Consider the following 26782-nt stretch of genomic DNA (forward strand, 5'->3'; position numbering starts at 1 on the left):
ATTCTGGCCAAAGCCTGGCAAAAAGCCTGAACGTCTGGAACTTCTGACAGACGTTTGTGTAAAAGAATGGACAGAGCTGAGATCTGTCCCTTTAAGGAACTAGCAGATAAACCCTTTTCTAAACCTTCTTGTAGAAAAGACAATATCCTAGGAATCCTAACCTTACTCCATGAGTAACTCTTGGATTCGCACCAATGTAAGTATTTACGCCATATTTTATGGTAAATCTTTCTGGTAACAGGCTTCCTAGCCTGTATTAAGGTATCAATAACTGACTCCGAAAAACCACGTTTTGATAAAATCAAGCGTTCAATTTCCAAGCAGTCAGCTTCAGAGAAATTAGATTTTGATGTTTGAAAGGACCCTGAATTAGAAGGTCCTGTCTCAGAGGCAGAGACCAAGGTGGACAGGATGACATGTCCACTAGATCTGCATACCAGGTCCTGCGTGGCCACGCAGGCGCTATCAGAATCACCGATGCTCTCTCCTGTTTGATCCTGGCAATCAATCGAGGAAGCATCGGGAAGGGTGGAAACACATAGGCCATCCCGAAGGTCCAAGGTGCTGTCAAAGCATCTACCAGGACTGCTCCCGGGTCCCTGGACCTGGACCCGTAACAAGGAAGCTTGGCGTTCTGGCGAGACGCCATGAGATCTATCTCTGATTTGCCCCAAAGTCGAAGTATTTGGGCAAAGATCTCCGGATGAAGTTCCCACTCCCCCGGATGAAAAGTCTGACGACTTAGGAAATCCGCCTCCCAGTTCTCCACTCCAGGAATGTGGATCGCTGACAGGTAGCAAGAGTGAGACTCTGCCCAGCGAATTATCTTTGATACTTCCATCATCGCTAGGGAGCTTCTTGTCTCTCCTTGATGGTTGATGTAAGCTACAGTCGTGATGTTGTCCGACTGAAACCTGATGAACCCCCGAGTTGTTAACTGAGGCCAAGCCAGAAGGGCATTGAGAACTGCTCTCAATTCCAGAATGTTTATTGGAAGGAGACTCTCCTCCTGAGTCCATGATCCCTGAGCCTTCAGGGAATTCCAGACAGCGCCCCAACCTAGTAGGCTGGCGTCTGTTGTTACAATTGTCCAATCTGGTCTGCTGAATGGCATCCCCCTAGACAGATGTGGCCGAGAAAGCCACCATAGAAGAGAATTTCTGGTCTCTTGATCCAGATTCAGAGTAGGGGACAAATCTGAGTAATCCCCATTCCACTGACTTAGCATGCACAATTGCAGCGGTCTGAGATGTAGGCGCGCAAAGGGTACTATGTCCATTGCCACTACCATTAAGCCGATTACCTCCATGCATTGAGCCACTGACGGGTGTTGAATGGAATGAAGGACACGGCAAGCATTTTGAAGCTTTGTTAACCTGTCTTCTGTCAGGTAAATCTTCATTTCTACAGAATCTATAAGAGTCCCCAAGAAGGGAACCCTTGTGAGTGGTAAGAGAGAGCTCTTCTCTACGTTCACCTTCCACCCATGCGACCTTAGAAATGCCAGTACTAACTCTGTATGAGACCTGGCAGTTTGAAAGCTTGACGCTTGTATCAGAATGTCGTCTAGGTACGGAGCCACCGAAATTCCTCGCGGTCTTAGCACCGCCAGAAGAGAGCCCAGAACCTTTGTGAAGATTCTTGGAGCCGTAGCCAACCCGAATGGAAGAGCTACAAACTGGTAATGCCTGTCTAGGAAGGCAAACCTTAGATACCGGTAATGATCTTTGTGAATCGGTATATGAAGGTAGGCATCCTTTAAATCCACTGTGGTCATGTACTGACCCTTTTGGATCATGGGTAAGATTGTCCGAATAGTTTCCATTTTGAACGATGGAACTCTTAGGAATTTGTTTAGGATCTTTAAATCCAAGATTGGTCTGAAGGTTCCTTCTTTCTTGGGAACCACAAACAGATTTGAGTAAAACCCTTGTCCGTGTTCCGACCGCGGAACCGGATGGATCACTCCCATTAGTAAAAGATCTTGTACACAGCGTAGAAACGCCTCTTTCTTTAACCGGTTTGTTGACAACCTTGAAAGATGAAATCTCCCTTTTGGGGGAGAGGCTTTGAAGTCCAGAAGATATCCCTGAGATATGATCTCTAACGCCCAGGGATCCTGGACATCTCTTGCCCAAGCCTGGGCGAAGAGAGAGAGTCTGCCCCCCACTAGATCCGTTCCCGGATCGGGGGCCCTCACTTCATGCTGTCTTAGGGGCAGCAGCAGGTTTTCTGGCCTGCTTGCCCTTGTTCCAGGACTGGTTAGGTTTCCAGCCTTGTCTGTATCGAGCAACAGCTCCTTCCTGTTTTGGTGCAGAGGAAGTTGATGCTGCTCCTGCCTTGAAGTTACGAAAGGCACGAAAATTAGACTGTCTAGCCCTAGGTTTGTCTCTGTCTTGAGGCAGGGCATGGCCTTTACCTCCTGTAATGTCAGCGATAATTTCCTTCAAACCGGGCCCGAATAAGGTCTGCCCTTTGAAAGGTATGTTAAGTAATTTAGATTTAGAAGTAACATCAGCTGACCAGGATTTTAGCCACAGCGCTCTGCGTGCCTGAATGGCAAATTCGGAATTCTTAGCCGTAAGTTTAGTTAAGTGTACTACGGCATCAGAAATAAATGAATTAGCTAGCTTAAGGGTTTTAAGCTTGTGTGTAATCTCATCTAATGGAGCTGATTCAAGGGTCTCTTCCAGAGACTCAAACCAAAATGCTGCTGCAGCCGTGACAGGCGCAATGCATGCAAGGGGTTGCAATATAAAACCTTGTTGAACAAACATTTTCTTAAGGTAACCCTCTAACTTTTTATCCATTGGATCTGAAAAGGCGCAGCTATCCTCCACCGGGATAGTGGTACGCTTAGCTAAAGTAGAAACTGCTCCCTCCACCTTAGGGACCGTTTGCCATAAGTCCCGTGTGGTGGCGTCTATTGGAAACATCTTTCTGAAAATAGGAGGGGGTGAGAAAGGCACACCGGGTCTATCCCACTCCTTAGTAACAATTTCAGTAAGTCTCTTAGGTATTGGAAAATCGTCAGTACTCGACGGTACCGCAAAATATTTATCCAACCTACACATTTTCTCTGGTATTGCAACTGTGTTACAATCATTCAGAGCCGCTAAGACCTCCCCTAGTAATACACGGAGGTTTTCCAGCTTAAACTTAAAATTTGAAATGTCTGAATCCAGTTTATTTGGATCAGATCCGTCACCCGCAGAATGAAGCTCTCCGTCCTCATGTTCTGCAAATTGTGACGCAGTATCTGACATGGCCCTAATATTATCAGCGCACTCTGTTCTCACCCCAGAGTGATCTCGCTTACCTCTAAGTTCTGGTAATTTAGACAAAACTTCAGTCATAACATTAGCCATGTCCTGTAGTGTGATTTGTAATGGCTGCCCTGAAGTACTCGGCGTTACAATATCACGCACCTCCCGAGCGGGAGATGCAGGTACTGACACGTGAGGCAAGTTAGTCGGCATAACTTCCCCCTCGTTGTTTGGTGAATGATGTTCAATTTGTACAGAATGACTCTTATTCAAAGTAGCATCAATGCAATTAGTACATAAATTTCTATTGGGCTCCACCTTAGCTTTTGCACATATAGCACAGAGATATTCCTCTGAGTCAGACATGTTTAACAAACTAGCAATTAAACTAGCAAGCTTGGAAATACTTTTCACTCAAATTACAAGTAATATGGAAAACGCACTGTGCCTTTAAGAAGCACAGAAAAAAATTATGACAGTTTAATAATAAGGAACCGGAAAAATTATTAACAATCAGATTTTTCCCGGTAAAGGCATAAATTTAGCAAAGGATTGCCCCCATTAGCAATGAATAACTAACCCTTGATAGCAGAAAAAAATGTACAAAAAATAAACGTTTTTTATCACAGTCAAAGCACAATCTCACAGGTCTGCTGTGAGTGATTACCTCCCTCAAAATAACTTTTGAAGACCCTTGAGCTCTGTAGAGACGATCCGGATCATGCAGGAAGAGAAAAAGACTTTTGACTGAATTTTTGATGCGTAGCAAAAGCGCCAAAATAGGCCCCTCCCCCTCACCCACAGCAGTGAGGGAAGTTCAGTAAACTGTCTTAAATTAAAATAAACGACAGCCAAGTGGAAAAACAGTGCCCAAAAACAATTTTTCACCCAGTACCTCAGATAATTAAACAATTTAGCATGCCAGCAAAAACGTTTAAAATCAAATAACATGAAATGTCATTAAACAGCCTGTTGCTAGACGTTCCCACTGCAAGTTAGGCTAAACATTATATGCATATAGTATTACCCAGAGAAGTGCCATTCCCCAGAATACTGAAGTGTACACATATATACATAAACAGCCTGATACCAGTTGCTACTACTGCATTTAAGGCTGAACTTACATTATATCGGTATTGGCAGTATTTTCTCAGTCAATTCCATTCCTCAGAAAATAATATACTGCAACATACCTCTTTGCAGGTGAACCTGCCCGCTGTCCCCTGATCTGAAGTTTACCTCACTCCTCAGAATGGCCGAGAACAGCAAAATGAATTTTAGCTACGCCGGCTAAAATCATCCAAAAACTCAGGTAGATTCTTCTTCAAATTCTACCTGAGAAGGAACAACACACTCCGGTGCTGTTTTAAAATAACAAACTTTTGATTGAAGATATAAAAACTAAGTATAATCACCACAGTCCTCTCACACATCCTATCTATTACTTGGGTGCAAGAGAATGACTGGGTGTGACGTAGAGGGGAGGAGCTATATAGCAGCTCTGCTTGGGTGATCCTCTTGCACTTCCTGTTGGGGAGGAGTTAATATCCCAGAAGTAATGATGACCCGTGGACTGACTACACTTAACAGGAGAAATATACACGCAATAGGTGGGAAGACCTTGGCAGGCATTTTTTGGCTCCTAACAAATGATGAAAATGTAAATGTTTTATGTACTTCTGACATGCTTATACAGTCATGTGAAAAAGAAAGTACACAACAGAATGGCTGAAAAAGAAAATAATCAACCTGATTGAAATGCTGTGTTGGAACCTTAAGACAGCTGTACATAAAGGAATGCCCCCAAACCTCAATAAACTAAAGCAACATTGTAAAGAAGAGTGGGCCAAAATTCCTCCACAACGATGTGAGAGACTGATAAAGTCATACAGAAAATGATTACTTCAAGTTATTGCTGCTAAAGGTGGTTCTACAAGCTATTGAATCATAAGGTTTACTTAGTTTTTTTGACACATGGCTTCTCCATTTTGGATTTATTTTTGTTAAAGGAGTAGATTTGCATGACAAACAAATAAAAAGACATAAAAAAATGCACTAGACAATGCACTAACACTTAGAGGCCTATTTATCAAAAGTCTTGCAGACCTGATCCGCAGACCTCAATGAATGCGGACAACAATACGCTCTCCGTATTCAGCATTGCACCAGCAGCTCACAAGAGCTGCTGGTGCAACGCCGCCCCCTGCAGACTCGCGGCCAACCGCAGGGAGGTGTCAATCAACCCGATCTTACTTGATCGGGTTGAGTTGTGGCGATTTCTGTTCGCCTGCTCAGAGCTCAGGTCTTTAGACCGTTGCTTCATAACTGCTGTTTCTGTCAAGTCTCAAGACTCGCCAGAAACACGGGCCCACAAGCTCCAAATTTCAAAGTTATGTCTATTTTCACTCTTCCTGTATCACGTGACAGTCATCAGTCTGTCACAAATGCATACACGTTTATTCTGTGAATTCTTGCACATGCTCAGTAGGAGCTGGTGACTCAAAGTGAAAATAAAAAAAGACTGTGCACATTTTGTTAATGAAAGTAAATTAGAAAGTTGTTTAAAATGGCATGCTCTATCTAAATCATGATTGTTTAATTTTGATTTGCGTGTCACTTTAAATAAATCATGACACAGTGTAATATGTGTTGTTGTTCATCTGAGGTTGCATTTACCTAATTTTAAGACCTGCTAAGGACCAAATGACTTTTATTATGTCCTGATACATAAACCCATAGAATTAAAAGAGGATGTACTTTCTTTTTCACATGACTGTAGATGTGGGATCAGTTACAGTATGCTTCTCTGGTATGTAACGAAAAGTAATCAAAATTATGTATGGGGTCTAGACTGTCCCTTTAATATAATCATATTTCTAAAACATGTATTCAATTGCTGCAATACCCATACTTTGAGGGACGGATCAGATGTATAGAGAGCATGACAACTCTCTATACATAGGTATAGAGTATTATAGGTATTATATGTGCACAAAATGTACACATGACATAAATGACAATATATTTGTAAAATGTGCGGAATCATTATTGTTAAAACTACATGCATTAATAGCAGAGCACACATTAAGCTACTATTTTTACACCTTGATTTGTTACAATTTGGGCATGACCGAGAACTTCCCTATGCTGACTACTGGCTGTAAAGGGAAATGAACTGGGCGTAGTGGGTCTGCGTCTGATAAAGCAGGACACATACTGCTCGAGTTATGGTGTGTTGTATACAGCTTCAGCTTTTTGTGCATTCTCTGTTGTGTGTGCTTATACCCGCTGGACTGTGTCTGTTGTAGTACAGGAAGCAATCACTATGTCAAAAATGTGGATGAGTAGAGCGCTGGAACTATAAAGATTCCAAACACCTCACTGAAAGAAAAGATCCTTCAGTCTTTTCAAAGTCTTAAGATAGTATAAATGGTGATGGAGTGAGGGCGCTAGCTGTAGCTGAAGGAATAGTTAGATAAAGTGTAAATAAACTGGTTAGATGTGAACTTTCTAAATTATCAAACTAAAGTGTATATAAATAATTTATCTACTTTTGCTTATTATCCGTATAAGGTGCAAAGTGCTATACAAAATTCATGTGTGAATCCTCTGTTTTGTAATGACAAAAATTATCTCTAATTAAAATAAAGAAAGAAAAAAATGTGTAGAAAATAAGTGTCCTATAAAGTGCAATGTGTTATTCAAAAATACAAAGTGCATGTATTAATCTTAAGTTATACAACAATAATTTATATAGTTAGTGCAATGTGCAAAAATTGATCAATCAAGGAAATAATATATTTAGGGATTAATTATTAAAATCCAATTAATATGACTATAAGCAGAGATATATATGAAAAGACCAACTATAAGATATGTATAAAAGTTAAAATATTTTATTAAAAATTAGGAATCCAATAGTATAAGTCAATAACCTCGTCGGCTGTGGGACGTCTCCCAAAATAATAAAAACATTAACCTTAGTGATATATCAATGTATTAGACTCAATAGACACATCAGATGTATATAATTATAAGCACGCAAGTATATCTCACAGCGGCCCCAATGTTGGATGTCAATAAATAATTGTGGCAATTTTCACCAACTGAGAACAAGCCGTAATATAAAAGTTCAGTAAGATGCAAAATTTTAAGTTGATACTTTGTAAAAAACTGCACTTAGTGCTATGCACGCAGTTATAACGTAGCGTATTGACACGTTATACTATCCAGAGTAAAAAAGTTTCTATAATGCACCTTCGGTTAGAGTTACCTTATTTACATTGTAGTTGCAGTTCTTTTAACAGCTTAACTGATACCTTTTTTACTTCTTTGTTAATGCGGTTCGTCTTGCAGCTTGGCTGGTGTTTTCTCAGCTCTGCCGCATGTATTCGGCGTCTGACATCACGCTCCCCAGTGGGAGGATGCAATACAATGTCTCCTCTGTTTAGTTTGCTCTGGTGATTCCTTATTCTTCCGGCTGATAGTTTAGTAGATTGAAAAAATTGCACTTAGTGCTGTGTACGCAGTTTTAGTGTAGCTTTCAAAGGTATAGTGGATCAAGAGAAAAGTGCAAAAAGATGTATGAATAAACCGGGTTATGTGAATACAATCTGGTCCTTAGATTGACAGCATTAAAAGTTCATAGATAATAACAAACAAGTCCCACGAGCTGAGGGATAAGAGGAAGGGGATACGGTCCCCAAAACGTCACAAAGAAAGGCACGTAATTTAAAAGACCAGTGAGTGCAAGCCATTTGTTTACTTATATTCGCCTAGATTACAAGTCTTGCGTTAGGGTTAAAAAGCAGCGTTGAGAGGTCCCAATGCTGCTTTTAAACGCCCGCTGGTATTACGAGTCTGGCAGGTACAGGTGTACCGCTCACTTTTTTTGAGCGACTCGAAGATACCGCAAATCCACTTACGTCACTTGCATATCCTATCTTTTCAATAAGATTTTCCTAATGCCGGTATTACGAGTCTCTCCTGTCAAGACTCCTACGGCATTTGAAAGTCAGTAGTTAAGAGTTAAATGCTAAAAAGTACACTAACACCCATAAACTACCTATTAACCCCTAAACCGCGCCCCCCCCCCCCCCCCCACATTGCAAACACTATAATACATTTTTTAACCATTAATCTGCCGAACCGGACATCGCCGCCACTTTAATAAATGTATTATCCCCTAAACCGCCGCACTCCCGCCTCGCAAACACTAGGTAAATATTATTAACCCCTAATCTGCCGTCCCTAACCTCGCCGACACCTACCTACATTTATTAACCCCTAATCTGCCGCCCCCAACGTCGTCGCCACAATATTAAAAGTATTAACCCCTAAATCTAAGTCTAACCCTAACCCCTCCTAACTTAAATATAATTTAAAAACATCTAAATAAAATTACTACAATTAACTAAATTATTCCTATTTAAAACTAAATGCTTACCTATAAAATAAACCCTAAGCTAGCTACAATATAACTAATAGTTACATTGTAGCTAGCTTAGGGTTTCTTTTTATTTTACAGGCAACTTTGTATTTATTTTAACTAGGTACAATAGTTATTAAATAGTTATTAACTATTTAATAACTTCCTAGTTAAAATAAATACAAATATACCTGTAAAATAAAACCTAACCTAAGTTACAATTACACCTAACACTACACTATAACTAAATTAATTACCTACATTAAATTAATTACAACTAAATAAAATAAACTAAAGTACAAAAAAAACCCCCACTAAATTACAGAAAAAATAAAATAATTACAAGTTTTTTAAACTAATTACACCTAATATAATCCCCCTAATAAAATAAAAACAGAATTTATGCTTACCTGATAAATTACTTTCTCCAACGGTGTGTCCTGTCCACGGCGTCATCCATAACTTGTGGGAATATTCTCCTCCCCAACAGGAAATGGCAAAGAGCACAGCAAAAGCTGTCCATATAGTCCCTCCCAGGCTCCACCCCCCCAGTCATTCGACCGATTGACAGGAGAAAAAAAAGGAGAAACTATAGGGTGCCGTGGTGACTGTAGTTAAAGAAAGAAATTTATCAAACCTGATTAAAAAACCAGGGCGGGCCGTGGACCGGACACACCGTTGGAGAAAGTAATTTATCAGGTAAGCATAAATTCTGTTTTCTCCAACATTGGTGTGTCCGGTCCACGGCGTCATCCATAACTTGTGGGAACCAAAACCAAAGCTTTAGGACACGGATGAAGGGAGGGAGCCAATCAGGTTACCTAAACAGAAGGCACCACGGCTTGCAAAACCTTTCTCCCAAAAATAGCCTCCGAAGAAGCAAAAGTATCAAATTTGTAGAATTTGGCAAAAGTGTGCAGAGAAGACCAAGTCGCTGCCTTACATATCTGATCAACAGAAGCCTTGTTCTTGAAGGCCCATGAGGAAGCCACAGCCCTAGTAGAGTGAGTTGTGATTCGTTCAGGAGGCTGCCGTCCGGCAGTCTCGTAAGCCAATCGGATGATGCTTTTCAGCCAAAAGGAAAGAGAGGTAGCAGTAGCTTTTTGACCTCTCCTCTTGCCAGAATAAACGACAAACAGTGTCTGAAATCCTTTGTTGCTTCTAAATAGAACTTTAAAGCATGGACTACATCTAAATTGTGTAACAAGCGTTCCTTCTTTGAAATTGGATTCGGGCACAAAGAAGGCACAACTATTTCCTGGTTAATATTTTTGTTGGAAACAACTTTTGGAAGGAAACCAGGTTTAGTACGCAAAACAACCTTATCTGAATGGAACACCAGATAGGGTGGATTACACTGCAGAGCAGATAATTCAGAAACTCTTCTAGCAGAAGAAATAGCAACCAAAAACAGAACTTTCCAAGATAACAACTTGATATCTATGGAATGCAAGGGTTCAAACGGAACCCCTTGAAGAACTGAAAGAACCAAATTTAGACTCCAAGGAGGAGTCAAAGGTCTGTAAACAGGCTTGATCCTGACTAAAGCCTGTACAAAAGCTTGTACATCTGGCACAGCTGCCAGTCGTTTGTGTAACAAGACAGATAGAGCAGAAATCTGTCCTTTTAGAGAACTCGCTGACAATCCCTTATCCAAACCTTCTTGTAGAAAGGAAAGGATCCTGGGAATTTTAATCTTACTCCATGAGAATCCCTTGGATTCACACCAACAGATATATCTTTTCCATATTTTATGGTAAATCTTTCTAGTCACAGGTTTTCTGGCTTGTACCAGAGTATCTATCACGGAATCCGAAAACCCACGCTTAGATAAAATCAAGCGTTCAATTTCCAAGCAGTCAGCTGGAGAGAAACTAGGTTTGGATGTTCGAATGGACCTTGTACTAGAAGATCCTGTCTCAAAGGTAGCTTCCATGGTGGAGCCGATGACATATTCACCAGGTCTGCATACCAAGTCCTGCGTGGCAACGCAGGAGCTATCAAAATCACTGAGGCCTTCTCCTGTTTGATCCTGGCTACCAGCCTGGGAATGAGAGGGAACGGTGGAAACGCATAAGCTAGGTTGAAGGCCCAAGGCGCCACTAATGCATCCACTAGAGTCGCCTTGGGATCCCTGGATCTGGACCCGTAGCAAGGAACCTTGAAGTTTTGACGAGACGCCATCAGATCCATGTCTGGAATGCCCCATAATTGGGTCAACTGGGCAAACACCTCCGGGTGAAGTTCCCACTCCCCCGGATGGAAAGTCTGACGACTCAGATAATCCGCCTCCCAGTTGTCTACTCCTGGGATGTGGATCGCAGATAGGTGGCAGGAGTGATCCTCCGCCCATTTGATGATTTTGGACACCTCTCTCATCGCCAGAGAACTCCTTGTTCCCCCCTGATGGTTGATGTAAGCAACAGTCGTCATGTTTTCTGATTGGAATCTTATGAATCTGGCCTTTGCTAGTTGAGGCCAAGCCTGGAGAGCATTGAATATCGCTCTCAGTTCCAGAATGTTTATCGGGAGAAGAGACTCTTCCCGAGACCATAGGCCCTGAGCTTTCAGGGAGTCCCAGACCGCGCCCCAGCCTAATAGACTGGCGTCAGTCGTGACGATGACCCACTCTGGTCTGCGGAAGCTCATTCCCTGGGACAGGTGATCCTGGGTCAGCCACCAACGGAGTGAGTATCTGGTCTTCTGATCTACTTGAATCACTGGGGACAAGTCTGTATAGTCCCCATTCCACTGTTTGAGCATGCACAGTTGTAATGGTCTTAGATGAATTCGAGCAAAAGGAACTATGTCCATTGCTGCAACCATCAACCCTACTACTTCCATGCACTGAGCTATGGAAGGTCGTAGAATAGAGTGAAGAACTTGACAAGCGTTTAGAAGCTTTGACTTTCTGACATCTGTCAGGAAAATCTTCATTTCTAAAGAATCTATTATTGTCCCCAAGAAGGGGACTCTTGTCGACGGAGACAGGGAACTTTTTTCTATGTTCACCTTCCACCCGTGAGATCTGAGAAAGGCTAGAACAATGTCTGTGTGAGCCTTTGCTTTGGAAAGAGACGACACTTGAATTAGGATGTCATCCAAGTAAGGTGCCACTGCAATGCCCCTTGGTCTTAGAACCGCTAGAAGGGACCCGAGCACCTTTGTGAAAATCCTTGGAGCAGTGGCTAGCCCGAATGGGAGAGCCACGAACTGGTAATGTTTGTCCAGAAAGGCGAACCTTAGGAACTGATGATGATCTTTGTGGATAGGAATATGTAGATACGCATCCTTTAAATCCACGGTAGTCATAAATTGACCCTCCTGGATTGTAGGTAAAATCGTTCGAATAGTTTCCATTTTGAACAATGGCACTCTGAGAAATTTGTTTAGAATTTTTAAATCCAGAATTGGTCTGAAAGTTCCCTCTTTTTTGGGAACTACAAACAGATTTGAGTAAAACCCCAGACCTTGTTCCACAGTTGGAACTGGGTGTATCACTCCCATTTTTAACAGGTTTTCTACACAATGTAAGAATGCCTGTCTCTTTATTTGGTTTGAAGATAAGCGAGACATGTGGAACCTTCTCCTTGGGGGTAGTTCCTTGAATTCTAGAAGATAACCCTGAGAGACTATTTCTAGTGCCCAGGGATCCTGAACATCTCTTGCCCAAGCCTGAGCAAAGAGAGAGAGTCTGCTCCCTACTAGATCCGGTCCCGGATCGGGGGCTACCCCTTCATGCTGTCTTGGTAGCAGCAGCAGGTTTCTTGGCCTGCTTACCCTTGTTCCAGCCTTGCATCGGTTTCCAAGCTGGTTTAGTCTGGGAAGCGTTACCCTCTTGTCTAGAGGTTGCAGAGTTGGAGGCCGGTCCGTTCCTGAAATTGCGAAAGGAACGAAAATTGGACTTATTCTTAGCCTTGAAAGGCCTATCTTGTGGGAGGGCATGGCCCTTACCCCCAGTGATGTCTGAAATAATCTCTTTCAATTCTGGCCCAAAGAGTGTCTTACCTTTGAAAGGGATATTAAGCAATTTTGTCTTGGAAGATACATCCGCCGACCAAGACTTTAGCCAGAGCGCTCTGCGCGCCACAATTGCAAACCCTGAATTTTCCGCCGCTAATCTCGCTAACTGCAAAGCGGCATCTAAAATAAAGGAATTAGCTAACTTAAGTGCGTGAATTCTGTCCATAACCTCCTCATACAGAGTCTCTCTACTGAGCGATTTTTCTAGTTCTTCGAACCAGAACCACGCTGCTGTAGTGACAGGAATAATACACGAAATAGGTTGAAGGAGGTAACCTTGCTGTACAAAAATATTTTTAAGCAAACCCTCCAATTTTTTATCCATAGGATCTTTGAAAGCACAATTGTCCTCAATAGGAATGGTCGTGCGTTTGGCTAGTGTAGAAACCGCCCCCTCGACCTTAGGGACTGTTTGCCATAATTCCTTTCTGGGGTCGACCATAGGAAATAATTTCTTAAATATAGGAGGAGGGACAAAAGGTATGCCAGGTTTCTCCCACTCCTTATTCACTATGGCCTAGATTTGGAGTTCGGCGGTAGCCGTCAAAACCAGCGTTAGAGGCTCCTAACGCTGGTTTTGGCCGCCCGCTGGTATTTGGAGTCAGTGATTAAAGGGTCTAACGCTCACTTTTCAGCCGCGACTTTTCCATACCGCAGATCCCCCTACGCCATTTGCGTATCCTATCTTTTCAATGGGATCTTTCTAACGCTGGTATTTAGAGTCGTTTCTGAAGTGAGCGTTAGAGCTCTAACGACAAAACTCCAGCCGCCTGAAAATAGCAGGAGTTAAGAGCTTTCTGGCTAACGCCGGTTCATAAAGCTCTTAACTACTGTACCCTAAAGTACACTTACACCCATAAACTACCTATGTACCCCTAAACCGAGCTCCCCCCACATCGCCGCCACTCGATTAAAATTTTTAACCCCTAATCTGCCGACCGCCACCTACGTTATACTTATGTACCCCTAATCTGCTGCCCCTAACCCCGCCGACCCCTGTATTACATTTATTAACCCCTAACCTGCCCCCCACAACGTCTCCGCCAGCTACTTAAAATAATTAACCCCTAATCTTCCGACCGCAAATCGCCGCCACCTACGTTATCCCTATGTACCCCTAATCTGCTACCCCTAACACCGCCGACCCCTATATTATATTTATTAACCCCTAATCTGCCCCCCTCAACGTCGCCGACACCTGCCTACACTTATTAACCCCTAATCTGCCGAGCGGACCTGAGCGCTACTATAATAAAGTTATTAACCCCTAATCCGCATCACTAACCCTATCATAAATAGTATTAACCCCTAATCTGCCCTCCCTAACATCGCCGACAGCTACCTTCAATTATTAACCCCTAATCTGACGACAGGAGCTCACCGCTATTCTAATAAATGCATTAACCCCTAAAGCTAAGTCTAACCCTAATACTAACACCCCCCTAAGTTAAATATAATTTACATCTAACGAAATAAATTAACTCTTATTAAATAAAATATTCCTATTTAAAGCTAAATACTTACCTGTAAAATAAACCCTAATATAGCTACAATATAAATTATAATTATATTATAGCTATTTTAGGATTAATATTTATTTTACAGGCAACTTTGTAATTATTTTAACCAGGTACAATAACTATTAAATAGTTAAGAACTATTTAATAGTTACCTAGTTAAAATAATAACAAATTTACCTGTAAAATAAATCCTAACCTAAGATATAATTAAACCTAACACTACCCTATCAATAAAATAATTAAATAAACTACCTACAATTACCTACAATTAACCTAACACTACACTATCAATAAATTAATTAAACACAATTCCTACAAATAAATACAATTAAATAAACTAGCTAAAGTACAAAAAATAAAAAAGAACTAAGTTACAGAAAATAAAAAAATATTTACAAACATTAGAAAAAAATTACAACAATTTTAAACTAATTACACCTACTCTAAGCCCCCTAATAAAATAACAAAGCCCCCCAAAATAAAAAATTCCCTACCCTATTCTAAATTAAAAAAGTTACAAGCTCTTTTACCTTACCAGCCCTGAACAGGGCCCTTTGCGGGGCATGCCCCAAGAATTTCAGCTCTTTTGCCTGTAAAAGAATAAATACAATACCCCCCCCCAACATTACAACCCACCACCCACATACCCCTAATCTAACCCAAACCCCCCTTAAATAAACCTAACACTAAGCCCCTGAAGATCTTCCTACCTTGTCTTCACCATCCAGGTATCACCGATCCGTCCTGGCTCCAAGATCTTCATCCAACCCAAGCGGGGGTTGGCGATCCATAATCCGGTCCAGAAGAGGCTCCAAAGTCTTCCTCCTATCCGGCAAGAAGAGGACATCCGGACCGGCAAACATCTTCTCCAAGCGGCATCTTCGATCTTCTTCCATCCGGAGCGAAGCGGCAGGATCCTGAAGACATCCAGCGCGGAACATCCATCCGGTTGGCCGATCCAATCAGCCAATCAGATTGAGCTCGCATTCTATTGGCTGATCGGAACAGCCAATAGAATGCGAGCTCAATCTGATTGGCTGATTGGATCAGCCAATCGGATTGAACTTGATTCTGATTGGCTGATTCCATCAGCCAATCAGAAAATTCCTACCTTAATTCCGATTGGCTGATAGAATCCTATCAGCCAATCGGAATTCGAGGGACGCCATCTTGGATGACGTCCCTTAAAGGAACAGTCATTCGTCGTTCAGTCGTCGGTCCGGATGGATGTTCCGCGATGGATGTCTTCAGGATCCTGCCGCTTCGCTCCGGATGGAAGAAGATCGAAGATGCCGCTTGGAGAAGATGTTTGCCGGTCCGGATGTCCTCTTCTTGCCGGATAGGAGGAAGACTTTGGAGCCTCTTCTGGACCGGATTATGGATCGCCAACCCCCGCTTGGGTTGGATGAAGATCTTGGAGCCAGGACGGATCAGTGATACCTGGATGGTGAAGACAAGGTAGGAAGATCTTCAGGGGCTTAGTGTTAGGTTTATTTAAGGGGGGTTTGGGTTAGATTAGGGGTATGTGGGTGGTGGGTTGTAATGTTGGGGGGGGGGTATTGTATTTATTCTTTTACAGGCAAAAGAGCTGAAATTCTTGGGGCATGCCCCGCAAAGGGCCCTGTTCAAGGCTGGTAAGGTAAAAGAGCTTGTAACTTTTTTAATTTAGAATAGGGTAGGGAATTTTTTATTTTGGGGGGCTTTGTTATTTTATTAGGGGGCTTAGAGTAGGTGTAATTAGTTTAAAATTGTTGTAATATTTTTCTTATGTTTGTAAATATTTTTTTATTTTCTGTAACTTAGTTCTTTTTTATTTTTTGTACTTTAGCTAGTTTATTTAACTGTATTTATTTGTAGGAATTGTGTTTAATTAATTTATTGATAGTGTAGTGTTAGGTTAATTGTAGGTAATTGTAGGTAGTTTATTTAATTATTTTATTGATAGGGTAGTGTTAGGTTTAATTATATCTTAGGTTAGGATTTATTTTACAGGTAAATTTGTTATTATTTTAACTAGGTAACTATTAAATAGTTCTTAACTATTTAATAGCTATTGTACCTGGTTAAAATAATTACAAAGTTGCCTGTAAAATAAATATTAATCCTAAAATAGCTATAATATAATTATAATTTATATTGTAGCTATATTAGGGTTTATTTTACAGGTAAGTATTTAGCTTTAAATAGGAATCATTTATTTAATAAGAGTTAATTTATTTCGTTAGATAAATATTATATTTAACTTAGGGGGGTGTTAGTGTTAGGGTTAGACTTAGCTTTAGGGGTTAATCCATTTATTAGAATAGCGGTGAGCTCCGATCGGAAGATTAGGGGTTAATAATTGAAGGTAGGTGTCGGCGATGTTAGGGAGGGCAGATTAGGGGTTAATACTATTTATGATAGGGTTAGTGAGGCGGATTAGGGGTTAATAACTTTATTATAGTAGCGCTCAGGTCCGCTCGGCAGATTAGGGGTTAATAAGTGTAGGCAGGTGTCGGCGACGTTGTGGGGGGCAGGTTAGGGGTTAATAAATATAAGATAGGGGTCGGCGGTGTTAGGGGTAGCAGATTAGAGGTACATAGGGATAACGTAGGTTGCGGCGGTTTACGGAGCGGCAGATTAGGGGTTAAAAAAAATATGCAGGGGTCAGCGATAGCGGGGGCGGCAGATTAGGGGTTAATAAGTGTAAGGTTAGGGGTGTTTAGACTCGGGGTTCATGTTAGGGTGTTAGGTGCAGACGTAGGAAGTGTTTCCCCATAGGAAACAATGGGGCTGCGTTAGGAGCTGAACGCTGCTTTTTTGCAGGTGTTAGGTTTTTTTTCAGCTCAAACAGTCCCATTGTTTCCTATGGGAGAATCGTGCACGAGCACGTTTTTGAGGCCGGCCGCGTCCGTAAGCAACTCTGGTATCGAGAGTTGCATTTGCGGTAAAAATGCTCTACGCTCCTTTTTTGGAGCCTAACGCAGCATTTGATTAAACTCTCGATACCAGAGTTAAATTTATGGTGCGGCCAGAAAAAAGCCCGCGGAGCGTTAGCAGCCCTTTTACCGCCGAACTCCAAATCTAGGCCTATGTCTGCCACCCGCTTGGGTATTGGAAAAGCGTCGGGGTGCACTGGGACCTCTAGGAACTTGTCCATCTTGCACAATTTTTCTGGGATGACCAGGTTGTCACAATCATCCAGAGTAGATAGCACCTCCTTAAGCAGTGCGCGGAGATGCTCTAATTTAAATTTAAATGTCACAACATCAGGTTCTAACTGCTGAGAAATTCTTCCTGAATCAGAAATTTCCCCATCTGACAAAACCTCCCTCATAGCCCCTTCAGATTGGTGTGAGGGTATGACAGATTAATTATCATCAGCGCCCTCCTGCTCTACAGTGTTTAAAACAGAGCAATCGCGCTTTCTCTGAAATGCAGGCATTTTGGATAAAATATTTGCTATGGAGTTATCCATCACTGCCGTCAATTGTTGCATAGTAACAAGCATTGGCGCGCTAGAAGTACTAGGGGTCTCTTGCGTGGGCAAAACTGGTGTAGACACAGAGGGAGATGATGTAGAACTCTGTCTACTCCCTTCATCTGATGAATCATCTTGGGCAACTTTACTATCTGTGGCAGTACTGTCCTTACTTTGTTTGGACGCTATGGCACAATTATCACACATATTTGAAGGGGGAGACACATTGGCTTCCATACATACAGAACATAGTCTATCTGAAGGCACAGACATGTTAAACAGGCTTAAACTTGTCAATAAAGTACAAAAACCGTTTTAAAACAAAACCGTTACTGTCTCTTTAAATTTTAAACAGGGCACACTTTATTACTGAATATGTGAAAAACTATGAAGGAATTATTCAATCTTAACCAAATTTCCACCACAGTGTCTTAAAGCATTCAAAGCATTGCACCCCAAATTTCAGGCTGTTAACCCTTAAAATGTGGAAACCGGAGCCGTTTACAGTTTTAACCCCCTTACAGTCCCAGCCCCAGCCTTTGCTGCGACTTCACCAAACCCAGGGGAGTATACGATACCAAATGAAGCCTTCTAGGAACCTTTTCAACTAATTCCAGACCCACACACATGCAGCTGCATGTACTGTTCTCAAAAGTAACTGCGCAGTAATGGCGCGAAAATGAGGCTCTGCCTACTACAGAGAAGGCCCTTCCTGACTGGAAAGGTGTCTAAACCAGTGCCTGACGTAAAAAAACGTTCCCCAAAGTTATAAAGTGTGAATATCAACATCAAACTGTATAAAATGCCTAAATAAAGCAATCGATCTAGCCCATAAAAGTGTCTACCAGTTTTATAGCCCATATTAAGCCCTTTATTCTGTTTGAGACTAAGAAAATGGCTTACCGATCCCCATGAGGGGAAAAATGACAGCCTTCCAGCATTACACAGTCTTGTTAGAAATATGGCTAGTCATACCTTAAGCAGAAAAGTCTGCCAACTGCTCCCCCAACTGAAGTTATCTCATCTCAACAGTCCTGTGTGGGAACAGCAATCGATTTTAGTTACTGCTGCTAAAATCATACTCCTCTCACAAACAGAACTCTTCATCTTTTTCTGTTTCAGAGTAAATAGTACATACCAGCACTATTTTAAAATAACAAACTCTTGATAGTAGAATAAAAACTACAACTAAACACCACATACTCTTCACCATCTCCGTGGAGATGCTACTTGTTCAGAGCGGCAAAGAGAATGACTGGGGGGGCGGAGCCTGGGAGGGACTATATGGACAGCTTTTGCTGTGCTCTTTGCCATTTCCTGTTGGGGAGAATATTCCCACAAGTTATGGATGACGCCGTGGACCGGACACACCAATGTTGGAGAAAAAACCCCCGAAAATAATAAAAATCCCTACCCTATACTAAATTACAAATAGGCCTTTTGCGGGGCATTGCCCCAAAGTAATCAGCTCTTTAACCTGTAAAAAAAAAATACAATACCCCCCCCAACATTAAAACCCACCACCCACACACCCAACCCTACTCTAAAACCCACCCAATACCCCCTTAATAAAATCTAACACTAACTCCTTGAAGATCACCCTACCTTGAGACGTCTTCACCCAAGCGGGCAGAAGTGGCCCTCCAGACGGGCAGAAGTCTTCATCCTATCCGGGAAGAAGAGGTCCTTCAGACGGGCAGAAGTCTTCATCCAGACGGCATCTTCTATCTTCATCCATCCGGAGGGGAGCGGGTCCATCTTCAAGACATTCGACGTAGAGCATCCTCTTCCTTCCTTCCGACTAGCACTAAATGACGGTACCTTTAAGTGACGTCATCCAAGATGGCGTCCCTTCAATTCCGATTGGCTGATAGAATTCTATCAGCCAATCAGAATTAAGGTAGAAAAAATCCTATTGGCTGATGCAATTATAATAAAGGACTTATATAAGTGATAATTGTATCTTTTTCACCGTGAACATTTTTGCTTTATCACTTATATAATTCCTTTATTATAATTCATTAAGAATACAGAGTGTGTAAATCACACTCTAGTGGAATTTCAGTGCACTTTTGTGTTTAAACACCCCCCCCCTGTTTCTTTATGATATATCTTAAACCACAAAGTATACCTCTTCTTTATACACGTTAAGCACAATTACATATCTTCACTAGATCTATACTTAAGCGGTCACTATCCGCCAGTGATATATATATATATATATATATATATATATATATATGAAACAAAAAAAGCGTGTATGTCAAAGGGTTAAAAAACCTCTCTTTCAAAACACAGAACTGCGCTCTAAATAAACCTATTTTTTTAAAATACAATATAAATATCTGGATGATGCCAAAATCAAAACATTCAAATAATCAAATAATATTGATTCATTGAAAATATATAACAGAATGAAATATATAATGATAAGATAATAAATCACAATAAAAAGGATAAGTTGGTTGGATCCCACGTAATAGTGCAGATCAATTGTAGGTGTCGGCTGCTGTATCTTATTAATCCTCCGGAATCTCACGGAGTAAGGTAGAAATCTAAAAAAATGAGAAAGAAAGCGCACAAAGGCACCTACATAGTGCAAATCAATTTAATTTAAACAATAATACAGGGGTATATTAAAACTGCTCCCCGTAGGGTATCTACTCACAAGAGTCAACCTCAAACTTGTGAGGTATGTTTGAGCATGTAGTTTGAAAGTTCCGCTCAGAACCGCTTGCTATGAAAGTGCTTAATCAAAGAAGTCAGGACAAATCCAACCTGAATGCCGGGTGTCGCTGTCTGTAACTCGAGATCTGGACAAGTATTTCTCCCGGCCTCTTATTCCACTCACATCCCTTTTTGGTAGGAGTTTTTTTGGGATACAATCTTTCTTGAGCAAAATGGTCCGTGCAGATACAAACACAGCTGATCGCAAATAGTGCTGGCAGAATGGTTCACCATTCTGCCAGCACTATTTGCGATCAGCTGTGTTTGTATCTGCACGGACCATTTTGCTCAAGAAAGATTGTATCCCAAAAAAACTCCTACCAAAAAGGGATGTGAGTGGAATAAGAGGCCGGGAGAAATACTTGTCCAGATCTCGAGTTACAGACAGCGACACCCGGCATTCAGGTTGGATTTGTCCTGACTTCTTTGATTAAGCACTTTCATAGCAAGCGGTTCTGAGCGGAACTTTCAAACTACATGCTCAAACATACCTCACAAGTTTGAGGTTGACTCTTGTGAGTAGATACCCTACGGGGAGCAGTTTTAATATACCCCTGTATTATTGTTTAAATTAAATTGATTTGCACTATGTAGGTGCCTTTGTGCGCTTTCTTTCTCATTTTTTTAGATATATATATATATATATATATATATATATATATATTTATTTTAGAATTGTCAATCACAATTTAGGTAAATTTAAGTATATAGAAAGCTATATCTTCTTCACTACTATTGCACAGTTATCTTATTTAAGATAATTATTTTTACACATATATTTATATCCTAGATATCTGTTCTCAAATCGTATCCTCTATGTGTATTATTATTCTGCAATATTCTAGTATCCCATATATATACATCATCCTTCTATGTATAAGTTTATATGTATATTTCCCCCTTTTTTTCGCTCTTTGCGATACTGTAATTCTTTAACAATATACTGTTGCCAATAGTATCACTACATGGAATACACCTGTTTCACTAATTGATCCAACCTGACCAATAGGTAATGTGTTTGGACTGTTTAAAAGGAAGCTGTGACTGGAGCTAACTCATCTTGAAAAAGCCCTGTAAGAGGGAGAAACGCGTTGATGATAAGAAGCCACAGCTATCCTGTGTTTATGATATCTACACAAAAGCATTAATATTGTGTTGAGAAGGACATTGTCCCGGATAAGGTTTTGGACATTGAAAACACAGAGCCCAATAACAGCAAGAAGAAATCTGTAAGTTCCTATAAAGTTGCTGTATGGCATTTGTGACAAGACAAGTTTAATCCTGCGTGCATATTTGCACTAAGAGCGGAGACCTGTTCAACTCTACAATATAGCGGCCGCTATTATTTACACTCGGCGATCCTGACCAATAGGATCCTAGCCTGGAGACAATGCCTTTGTTCAGTGACGTCACGAGCCACACACGCGCCTCACGGAGGTGCAAGTTTGCAAGCCGGTCGAATTAAAGACAACTCCTGGGAGGAAGGTAACACATATTATTCTTACCCTAATCTGGATCTCGTTTGGCGAGACTTTCTTTGTGTTTGAGGGGCCCCTTGCATCGTAATTTACAGCACCATATCAGAGACTTCATCTCCCTAAGTGGCAACAGCACTTATTTTCAGTTTTATCTTTGGTTTTAATTTACATCGGAGACGTCCGATTTTTACATTTTATGTTTTCTATCGTAATATGTTTTAATAAATTCTTTGGCATAGCCATTTGATTTATATATATATCTGTTTTTGTGATTCACTGATGCACCTTTAGCTTTTTAGCGCTTCTCCATACACTTTTTTCTAACATTTTGTATTTATTTTAACTAGGTACAATAGTTATTAAATAGTTATTAACTATTTAATAGCTACCTAGTTAAAATAAAGACAAATTTACCTGTAAAATAAAACCTAACCTAAGTTACAAATACACCTAACAGTACACTATAATTAATTTAATTCCCTAAATTGACTACAATTAAGTACAATTAAATAAAATTATCTAAAGTACGAAAAAAACACTAAATTACAGAACATAATAAAATAATTACAAGCTTTTTAAACTAATTACATCTAATCTAACCCCCCATATAAAATAAAAAAGCCCCCCAAAATAATAAAAATCCCTACCCTATACTAAATTACAAATAGCCCTTAAAAGGGCTTTTTGCAGGACATTGCCCCAAAGTAATCAGCTCTTTAACCTGTTAAAAAAAGTACAATACCCCCCAACATTAAAACCCACCACCCACACACCCAACCCTACTCTAAAACCCACCCAATCCCCCCTTAATAAAACCTAACACTAGCCCCTTGAAGATCACCCTACCTTGAGAAGTCTTCACCCAACCGGGCCGAAGTCCTCAACAAAGTGGTCCTAAAGACGGCAGAAGTCTTCATCCAAGCCGGAAAGAAGAGGTCCTCCAGATGGGCAGATGTCTTCATCCAGACAGCATCTTCTATCTTCATCCATCCGGAGCGGGTCCATCTTCAAGACATCCGACGTGGAGCATCCTCTTCATCCGGAATCTTCTTACTAAATGACGGTACCTTTAAGTGACATCATCCAAGATGGCGTCCCTTCAATTCAGATTGGCTGATAGAATTCTATCAGCCAATCGGAATTAAGGTAGAAAAAAATCCTATTGGCTGATCCAATCAGCCAATAGGATTGAGCTTGCATTCTATTGGCCGTTCCAATCAGCCAATAGAATGCGAGCTCAATCATATCGGCTGATTGGATCAGTCAATAGGATTGAACTTCAATCCTATTGGCTGATTGCATCAGCCAATAGGATTTTTTCTACCTTAATTCCGATTGCCTGATAGAATTCTATCAGCCAATCGGAATTGAAGGGGCGCCATCTTGAATGACGTCACTTAAAGGTACCATCATTTAGTAAGAAGACTCCGGATGAAGAGGATGCTCCGCGTCGGATGTCTTGAAGATGGGCCCGCTCTGCTCCGGATGGATGAAGATAGAAGATGCCGTCTGGATGAAGACTTCTGCCCATCTGGAGGACCTCTTCTTCCCGGCTTGGATGAAGACTTCTGCCCGTCTGGAGGACCACTTCGCCTGGCTTCGTTGAGGACTTCGACCTGGTTGGGTAAAGACTTCTCAAGGTAGGGTGATCTTCAAGGGGTTAGTGTTAGGTTTTATTAAGGGGGGATTGGGTGGGTTGTGTGGGTGGTGGGTTTTAATGTTGGGGGGGTTATTGTACTTATTTTTACAGGTAAAAGAGCTGATTACTTTGCGGCAATGCCCCTCAAAAAGCCCTTTTAAGGGCTATTTGTAATTTAGTATAGGGTAGGGCTTTTTATTATTTTGGGGGGCTTTTTATTTTATTAGGGGGATTAGATTAGGTGTAATTAGTTTAAAAAACCTGTAATTATTTTATTACTTTCTGTAATTTAGTGTTTTTTTTATTGTACTTTAGATCATTGTATTTAATTTTAATTAATTGTAGTTAATTTAGGGATTTAATTTAATTATAGTGTAGTGTTAGGTGTAATTGTAACTTAGATTAGGTTTTATTTTACAGGTAAATTTGTACTTATTTTAGCTAGGTAGTTATTAAATAGTTAATATCTATTTAATAACTATTGTACCTAGTTAAAATAAATACAAAGTTGCCTGTAAAATAAAAATAAACCCTAAGCTAGATACAATGTAACTATTAGTTATATTGTAGCAAGCTTAGGGTTTATTTTATAGGTAAGTATTTAGTTTTAAATAGGAATAATGTAGTTATTTTATTTAGATATATTTAAATTATATTTAAGTTAGGGGGTGTTAGGGTTAGGGTTAGACTTAGATTTAGGGGTTAATAACTTTAATATAGTGGCGGCGACGTTAAACCTAGTTAAAATAAATACAAAGTTGCCCGTAAAATTAGGGGTTAATAATTGTAGGTAGGTTGCGTCGACATTGGGGGCGGCAGATTAGGGGTTAATAAATATAATGTAGGTGTCGGCGATGTTGGGGACAGCAGATTAGGGGTTCATAAGTATAATGTAGGTGGCGGCGGTGTCCGGAGCGGCAGATTAGGGGTTAATAATATAATGCAGGTGTCGGCGATGTCGGGGGCGGCAGATTAGGGGTTAATAAGTGTAAGATTAGGGGTGTTTAGACTCGGGGTTCATGTTAGGGTGTTAGGTGTAGACATAAGGTGTAGACGTATTTCCCCATAGGAATCAATGGGGCTGCGTTAGGAGCTGAACGCTGCTTTTTTGCAGGTGTTAGGTTTTTTTCAGCCGGCTCTCCCCCATTGATTCCTATGGGGAAATCGTGCACGAGCACGTTTAGCCAGCTCACCGCTACCGTAAGCAGCGCTGGTATTACAGTGAGATGTGGAGCAAAATTTTGCTCTCCGCTCATTTTTCTGCAGCTAACACCGGGTTTGTAAAAACCCGTAATACCAGTGTTGTCTGTAGGTGAGCGGTGAGCAGAAACTGCTCGTTAGCACCGCACAGATTTACCGACAAAACTCGTAATCTACCCAAGAATCTATCTTACATCCAAAAAATACATGTAATAAGCCATTATAGGACTTATAATTAGTATGTTCTATCAGAACAGAAACTATATTGTGTTTATTAAGTTACATCTAATAAAGAATGGAGCTAACCTCCAAATATACTGCCATTGCTTTATGCAGATTTTTTTTGATCAGAGTTTGCTCTTTGTAAAATATAATCTGGAACAGAAAGACCCATAGCAAGGATAATGGCTTATGGCTGATTTGCATGTACAATGTGAGGTTTAGGATAGCTGGCTAACTTTATAGACTGGAAAAGTTTTGCAATGTATATAGAGATACTGCACAGATGTATTTCTTGTAGATCTATGCTCTATTAAATTTGAATCACAGGAGGAACAGAAATACTAGACTCTAAAAAATTTTTTTACAAAAAAGTTCATCTATCACAATGTGAATAATGAAAAACAAATGTTATGGGCCTCTAGTTATCAAGCTCCGTAAGGAGCTTGATGGCCCCTGTTTCTGGCGAGTCTTCAGACTCGCCAGAAACAGCAGTTATGAAGCAGTGGTGACAAAGACCGCTGCTCCATAACCTGTCCGCCTGCTCTGAGCAGGCGGACAGACATCGCTGGAAATCAACCCGATCGAGTATGATCGGGTTGATTGGCATCCCCCTGCTGGCGGCCTATTTATTGGCTGCGAGTCTGCAGGGGGCGGTGTTGCACCAGCAGCTCTTGTGAGCTGCTGGTGCAATGCTGAATACGGCGAGTGTATTGCTCTCCGTATTTAGCGAGGTCTGGTGGACCTGATCCGCAGTGTCGGATCAGGTCCACCAGACCTTAATAACTAGAGGCCATGGAGTCAATTTATCAAGCTTCGTACGGCGCTTGATGCCCCTTGTTTTCGGAGAGCGTTCAGACTTGCCGGAAACAGAAGTTATGAAGCAGCGGTCTAAAGACTGCTGCTCCATAACCTGTCCTCCTGCTCTGAGGTGGCGGAAAGAAATCTACCTGATCGAATACGATCGGGTTGATTGACATACCCTGCTAGAGGCCGATTGGTTGCAAATCTGCAGGGGGCGGCATTGCACCAGCAGTTCACAAGAACTGCTGGTACAATGATAAATGCTGACAGTGTATGCTGTCAGCATTTATCGATGAGCAGCGATGTGCAGCGGACATGATACGCTTCTTTGTATCATGTCTTCTCGCACATTGTTAAATATGCCCCTTTATATTAAATGAGCAGCAAAAATGTCTACTACTATAGCCACTTTATAATACATCTCAGGCACAGGGTTAATGAGAACAGGCAATAAGAGAAAACAGTAAAAGATTCAATATATGCTATTTTAAGCAAAACTGAGCTACAACACCCTCAGCAGCTCTTGCGCAGGTACACACCCTCAGAAAACAATCTTTTGCAGGCAGGAACAAAAAACATGTAGACACAGAAGTTATCAGTTTGTAAAACTCCTAATCTGCCCAGAGACATAAGAAGATAACAAGAGAAAAGATAATCAATTAGAGGGGGGCGGGGCTAATAACCATGATGATCCTAGGCTCAAACAAAGTGCTAGAATATGAGTATCCTAGGCCCAAACAAAGTGCTAGAATATGAGTATCTGCACTCCCACTTCACATCAACACAGCTAACAGGGTGCTAAGTTAATTATTATAACTAATATAATAACAAAAAGAACTGCACTAGCTGGATTTATCTTAAATAAAAAGAAAATGTATTATATTACGGTAACTGTAATACATTTTATTTTTATTTAAGATAAATCTAGCGAATGCAGTTGTTTTTAAAAAAAAAATAAAAAAAAAAAAAATATATATATATATATATATATATATATGATAAAAAACAATATATAAAC

Source organism: Bombina bombina, chromosome 3 (genome assembly GCF_027579735.1).
Source record: "Bombina bombina isolate aBomBom1 chromosome 3, aBomBom1.pri, whole genome shotgun sequence".
Lineage (NCBI taxonomy): Eukaryota > Metazoa > Chordata > Amphibia > Anura > Bombinatoridae > Bombina > Bombina bombina.